Here is a 7,120-nt window from a genome sequence, read left to right on the forward strand (position 1 = left end):
CCCCTGACTACATGTCCCTGATCCTCTGCGCATTAGCACCTTACTGGGGATGCAATCCTATGCACATTTTCCTGGGAGTAAGTCTAACTGATCACATTAGGACTTACTTCTGAGTCAATGGGCACAGGATTCTGCTATCAGTCCAACATATAGCCACTGATCCCCTTGAATGTCCTCAACACTTGCAAATACCTCTCCTTGGAGCTGGTGATAGTTCCCTATCACTAGTGAGAATCAAAAGAATTGCACAGTATGTTCTACTAGATACTGCAATCAAAATCTACATTTAAAAAATTGTTCCATAGAAGTAAATTCCAAAACTATAGATGTCTGATAACAGGTGGCAGCCAAGGTGAATTTGGAGGAGAAGCCGGTGTTGGCAAGCGCAAAGGACTATTTGACTGTGAAGTTTTGAAAAGGGGCTCTCTTTCTCCGTCTCTCTCTCTTTTAATAGCAATTTTGTGTAACTCAGAACCTTAATACATGGGAAAATAGCCTGGTTGCGGCTAATGAAACTGACATCTGGTACTTGGAAAGAGCCAAGTTATGTTATAGAGGAGGTCACAAGGTGAGATGCACAGTCAGCAAATGAAAGGAACCTGGAGATCACATGTTATGGCGTATCACATTTCTGAACATGTCAGGTTGACATCCCATCGTACACAAATCACCACTGTTCTAAATGAGTTGTAATAGGCAGCTCTCTTTGGATGTTTGGCTTTAACAGGCTGCCTTTCTCCAGAGGGCAAGGGACAAAATGGCCCGTGTTCCCTAAGAAACCAGCCATTTAAAAACAACAAATCAAGGTGCTTGGCTGTAAATGGCAAAAGGTAGCAAATCACACTTTGTTACACCGGGCACAAATCACAACACAGCCAAGTCAACAGCCATCAGAGAAGGCAGCCAGAAGTTCCTGGATGATATGGCTCCATTTATTAATTTATTCATTCATACGAAATTGGCATCAACGAGCACTGTGGTTTAAAACAAGACAATGATAGGAGATTTGTTACTGACCCAGGGAGCTTGCAATTGGGACAGAAAAATCTAGTTGCTTCTCTCCTGTGCACCCATACAACACAGCTGTTGGGCAGCTACAGGAGGACATACAGAAGGGAGGCTGGGAACACATACAGGAGGGAGGCTGGAACTGGAACCCTCTCAAGCACATGACTCCCCACATACAGCAATGCCCTCATGCATACACCCAGAGGTGTCACTAGATTCACAAGACTTTGCATTGTGACCAAGGCAAAAGAAGACTGACCATCAATCTACATATATTTGTTCTTACACTGACGTCAATGAGTTGCATCTGGATCAACTAGTAGTTACTTCATCCTCCTCCTCCTCCTCCTCCACGCTTTTTCGAACCTCTCTCAACCAATATTTCTCAACCAACGGGTACCACTGGTGGTACTTGAGTTGTTGTCTGGTGGTACTCGCGGGACCCCCAGACACCTGCCGCCTGGCAGTGAAACCAGTGATGTGACATGACAAACAGTAGTAGGAGGCTTGGCTTGGTGGGCAGAGCTCAAAGCACATGCATGCTTGAAAAGGCCCTCCTATCCATCCTGAGCCTCTTACTGGAGTTTGTCGCATCACATCTGGCCTCCCAGTCCTAAACTGGCGATGACATCGTCACCTGTTACTTCTGGTGGTACTTGACTAGCAAAACCAACCATTGTTCAATGTGACAACTCACTACTTTCGAACCAGTCTCTGGTGGTACTTCCATTAGGTGGATCGTGAGAAGTGGTACACCAGGAGACAAATGTTGAGAAATGCCGTTCTAGACCTTCAAGCATGTCCAATCTGGAAGGAAGGAGATGGGGCATTATTTCGTTTTTGAGACACCAGGAGAGGTGGTGCCTCGAAACTGGAAATATTACTAGGATTATCTTGTATGTCAAAGTCGCTCTCCAGTCACTTAACAATCGCTCAAAGAAATGATATAAAATATCACTTTTTTTTTTTTACGTAGCTGAAGAATAGGGTGTTTGTCAGTCAATTCCTGGATGACTGAGCCCCTTTAACTCCCTGAAACTGGATGCCCTTCTTTCTCTCGCTAAACCTCCCGAGAAAATGTTGACAAAACAGGCAATTTTCTGTAATTTTCCCCGCAACCTTCTGTCATCGCAGGGAGGGACTCCTTGCCCACTCATTTCAGATAACACCGCCAGGTAACCTTTGACATTTTTCTCCTCTCTGACTTCGGAGGCTCCTGTAAGTGTAACAGTTGTGTCTTTCAGACCTCAGAATACCAGGCTACAATTTAGGCCGTGGAGCACTGAAGGCTGCCTTTGTTCCCCCAGCTGACTAAGAGCCTCTTATAAAAGGGATAAGAAATGCAGTTAATAGCTCAAGAGTGGGCTAATCAGCAACCGCTATTACCCCTCCAATATTAGGAGGGATGACAGAGTTATCAATAACCAAGCCCCCAGGTGAGGCACAGGAGCCAATAATGTGAACTTCTTCTTGATCCGTGCTCAGCTGAGCATAGCGCACATTTAAGAAAAGGAACTCCACTGTCCTTTATTCCTTTGCTTCGCTGCATGCCATGTATTTATATATATATTCAGCCACAAAGCTTTGGTTGTGTGAGGACATGATTTTTCCCCTCCTTTTGATCATATATAGAAAGATCTTTGAATACAGACTTTTTAAAAAAAAGAATAACCATGCTTAAAAGCGCATGAAACCCTAGGTAGATACATCTTGATTTTTACCATCTGTTCGTGGAACAGAACAGCATCCCTTGATGCCAGGGTCTTGCAAGCCAGATCTTTTATCTTCAGATAAAAATGAATGACCTCATGTCAATGTTTGACATAAAAAATGTGAATATACACTAGATATTCAGTGATCTGTTTAAAAAAAAAATCACTCCCGAATTGGCCTTTTCAGCCACACTAGACGCTGTTCCAGAACCACCTTTCAGAGTGCGATACCAGAGACTTTCAAGACTGAAGGTTGCCAACAAATGTTTAAAAAAAAACAATAATGAAACAGATCAGTCAGTACTTGATCATCCTTGTCTAATAGTCGCAGTATAGATTCATGCCAAATGCAAACAAAGATGAATATATTGGGCTTTAACCCCAGTCTCTTTTCATTCCCAGGCACAGGGAAAGAATTGCAAGAGGTACTGTCTGTGACAATGGTATGTAAAGCTGAAAAGTACACAAGATAAACAAATGTATATACAGAACAAAGAAGTCATGGGGTACTGTAAAGGCTAACACATTTGTTTAGCGTACGTTTTTATGGACGAGGGTTCACTTCTTCAGATGCACCGACCTCCAGACTCCTACTGAAGATTTTAAGAGGGTGTTCAAGGAATTTTCCAATCTCCAGGAGCAGCTTCAGTCAGAGTTGGCAAGCCATGTGCATGTACGTGCATGAAAGGGTATAGAGAAGGAGGAAGAATAGGAGAAGTTTCTGGAGGAAAAATCCATTACGGATTACAAGCCATGATGTGTACGCGCAACCTCCTGATTTTAGAAATGGGCTACGTCAGAATGCCAGATGCAAGGGAGGGCACCAGGATGAGGTCTCTTGTTATCTGGTGTGCTCCCTGGGGCATTTGGTGGGCCGCTGTGAGATCCAGGAAGCTGGACTAGATGGGCCTATGGCCTGATCCAGTGGGGCTGTTCTTATGTTCTTATGCTCCCTGGGGCATTTGGTGGGCCGCTGTGAGATACAGGAAGCTGGACTAGATGGGCCTATGGCCTGATCCAGCAGGGCTGTTCTTATGGGGGTCTGTCCAGCATTGCTGGGTGATGGAAGCAACGTAGAACACAAAGCCAACATGGTTGCACCATCCATCCCCCTGAACTGGGGGAAAGTCAGACACAGAAGCAGAGAGAAAGAGGCAGCTTTGCTAAGGTACCCTGACAGTCTTGCAAAAGCTGACATACTTACAAGATGGAAGAGAAGCCTTTTGCACGTGAATGGAGTGTGGGAGGGCACATTGCAGCCAGGATGAGAGTGCAAAGGAAAACAGACTCCTGGAGATTCTGCCACCAGAGAGGGGCTAAATCTAAAGAACCACAGGAGAACATAATCCCAGTCCCTCTTCCTTCTGGGGTCAGCTACATGCAGGGTCAAACAGTCGTTAATACCCAAGAGGTACAGAACCATCCTGTATCAAAGTTTCAGTGCCTACAAGATAAACTGTGACCAGTCACAGTACTGGTAATTGGTGATAATTAACCCAAATCCAGCCAAATTAAGCACTTTCAAATGTTTAATTTTGTTCTCCCATCGGGATCAAATCACATTTAAGAACACTTCACTTTGGCCGGAGATTGTGCTTTATGTAGGTTTTATAAGTACATTAATTTGATTAAAAAATAATCATAGCCAATCATGCCATAAGACAGTGAGCTTCTACTGTCCAGCTACTGGATGTTTGCTTTATTTTTCCTTTAAAAAAAAATTAAATAAATGATGGGAGCTTCTCTGAAAATTGGATTTCTCTCTAATCCCCTCTTTTTGAAATCAGGGAATCTTTAATACAGCCCAAGGGTATGTTGCTTATCTAAGCATACCCCAGTCTTTTTTAAGAATGTCTTGTTTTCATCAGGTACTTGACTGGAGTTTTGTTACTAAGCTTGTCGCTAACGCCAATAAAATGCTTGTCCCGAAATATTACTCTGAACTGCTTAAGCTAATATCTCCAAAAAGCCAGAATACTTTAAGGAGCTAAGGATACAATCTGCTGTGGCTGGGAGCCACATACCACAATGTCTAACAGGAACATTTTTCCAAGCTTCAGATTTAAGAACTAGAAATATCTATTCTTGCATAGAGATTTATATAGATGGATAGATACACACACATACACAATTTAAAAAAAACAAAACTCACACCACATGTTTTTCTCATGTGACAATCTTTTGTGAATAATGACAACATGGGCGCAGAAGTCATAGTCCAGAACTACAACAGAACCTCTGAAAAATTATCTTTGTGTATTCTGTTATCCTGCACATGCCTGATCTTGTCTGATCTCGGAAGCTAAGCAGGGTCAGGCCTGGTTAGCACTTGGATGGGAGACCGCCTGGGAATACCGGGTGCTGTAGGCTTCTACCATAGTCTTTCCAGACTGAAGGTTGCTAACCATCTCCCTATACTGAACACTATCTCCCGATCTTGTCTGATCTCGGAAGCTAAGCAGGGTCAGGCCTGGTTAGCACTTGGATGGGAGACCGCCTGGGAATACCGGGTGCTGTAGGCTTATACCATGATCTCGGAAGCTAAGCAGGGTCAGGCCTGGTTAGTACTTGGATGGGAGACCGCTTGGGAATACCGGGTGCTGTAGGCTTATACCATAGTCTTTCCAGACTGAAGGTTGCTAACCATCTCCCTATACTGAACACTATCTCCCGATCTTGTCTGATCTCGGAAGCTAAGCAGGGTCAGGCCTGGTTAGCACTTGGATGGGAGACCGCCTGGGAATACCGGGTGCTGTAGGCTTATACCATGATCTCGGAAGCTAAGCAGGGTCAGGCCTGGTTAGTACTTGGATGGGAGACCGCCTGGGAATACCGGGTGCTGTAGGCTTCTACCATAGTCTTTCCAGACTGAAGGTTGCTAACCATCTCCCTATACTGAACACTATCTCCCGATCTTGTCTGATCTTGGAAGCTAAGCAGGGTCAGGCCTGGTTAGCACTTGGATGGGAGACCGCCTGGGAATACCGGGTGCTGTAGGCTTATACCATGATCTCGGAAGCTAAGCAGGGTCAGGCCTGGTTAGTACTTGGATGGGAGACCGCTTGGGAATACCGGGTGCTGTAGGCTTATACCATAGTCTTTCGAGACTGAAGGTTGCCAGACATTTAGCAGTTGTCCACAGTATCATAGCTATGGCAGGGCCAGAGCAGGTACATGCCCCCCACCCCTTGCAAGCACAGTGATGGTTTTGCACCATCTCTGCTGAAGAGGAGTGACAGAGCTCACCTTAGTCATGTGGCAAATACCGTGAAATTCACCTGCCCGCCCTCGTCTTCGTACAGCTCCAAATGGAGCTGTTTTCGGAGGAAAGGGCTGTGCGTGTACTGGTGAGGGGAGGATGCCATGCTGCTCCGCGATGCCACCGAGCCCCAGGTGCCACCAGGGCCTGGCAACACAACTGGTTGCCCAACTGATGGGACAGGAAGGGGGGGTGAGGTATAAAGTAAGCAAGTCTTGAAAGAGGAACTCTGGCCTATGGAGAAGAACCAAGCACCTTAGCTCCTTGGGCCACCAAGATTGCGCATCAGAGGAGACAGCAGCGGACGTGCTCTCTGCTGCAGTGGAGTAAGGCGGGTGTCACTGCAGCCCCCAAAGCAGCTTGTGTGTGGCACAGGGACCTACAAAACGTAGCTCCACCTGAGTTGTGAAAGCGGCTGACTTTGGCCTGGCTCCTTAATCTGTGCACCATTTCTTGACAAGAATCAGAGAGGTGTAGTCATGGGGGCGGTGTGTGTGTGTGTGGACTGGATCTGGGAGAGGCAGGCAGGATCGGTGGTGGGTCCCCAGTATCATACTCTATTTGCTGGGGTAATGGCACAGAAAAAGTTTGAAGACCACTGGCCTAAAGGTCAATATACTTGCAATTGCAGTCAGGGGAAGAGGTGAGATGAGGCTGAGTGATGACAGGTAGCTTTCTCGGACCATCTTCTGAGTACTGCAGTACAGTGAAGACGAAATCAGCAGCTCCCCGTGTATAAGAGGTGTCCTAATACCTCAGGGAGGAAGATCCTTCAAGGTCCTGTAAGTTCGGCTGAGACGCAGCAGCACTGAGGCCCCTTGAATCTAGGTCTCCATCTAAGACCAGTCCTCTCTCATATGCCACACTAACACTCTAATTAATGCTGAGTTGATGTCAAGATTTACTGTACCAATCTGGTATTGGGGTCAAATGTACCCCAAGAGAGACATAAAAACAAAACATTGGGGGGGGGGGTTTGTATTAAAATGTGTTCAGACATACAACTCTTCCTTCACAGACTATATGGACAAGCTTCAGCCTTAACAAATATATCTTCTACTTATGACTAGAGTTTCCAAACAGAAAAAAAAAACCCTATAAAGGTTATGAACAGGTTGCAACTCTGCCTTTCCTTCTGGGT

This window comes from Tiliqua scincoides, chromosome 16 (assembly GCF_035046505.1).
Source record: "Tiliqua scincoides isolate rTilSci1 chromosome 16, rTilSci1.hap2, whole genome shotgun sequence".
Lineage (NCBI taxonomy): Eukaryota > Metazoa > Chordata > Lepidosauria > Squamata > Scincidae > Tiliqua > Tiliqua scincoides.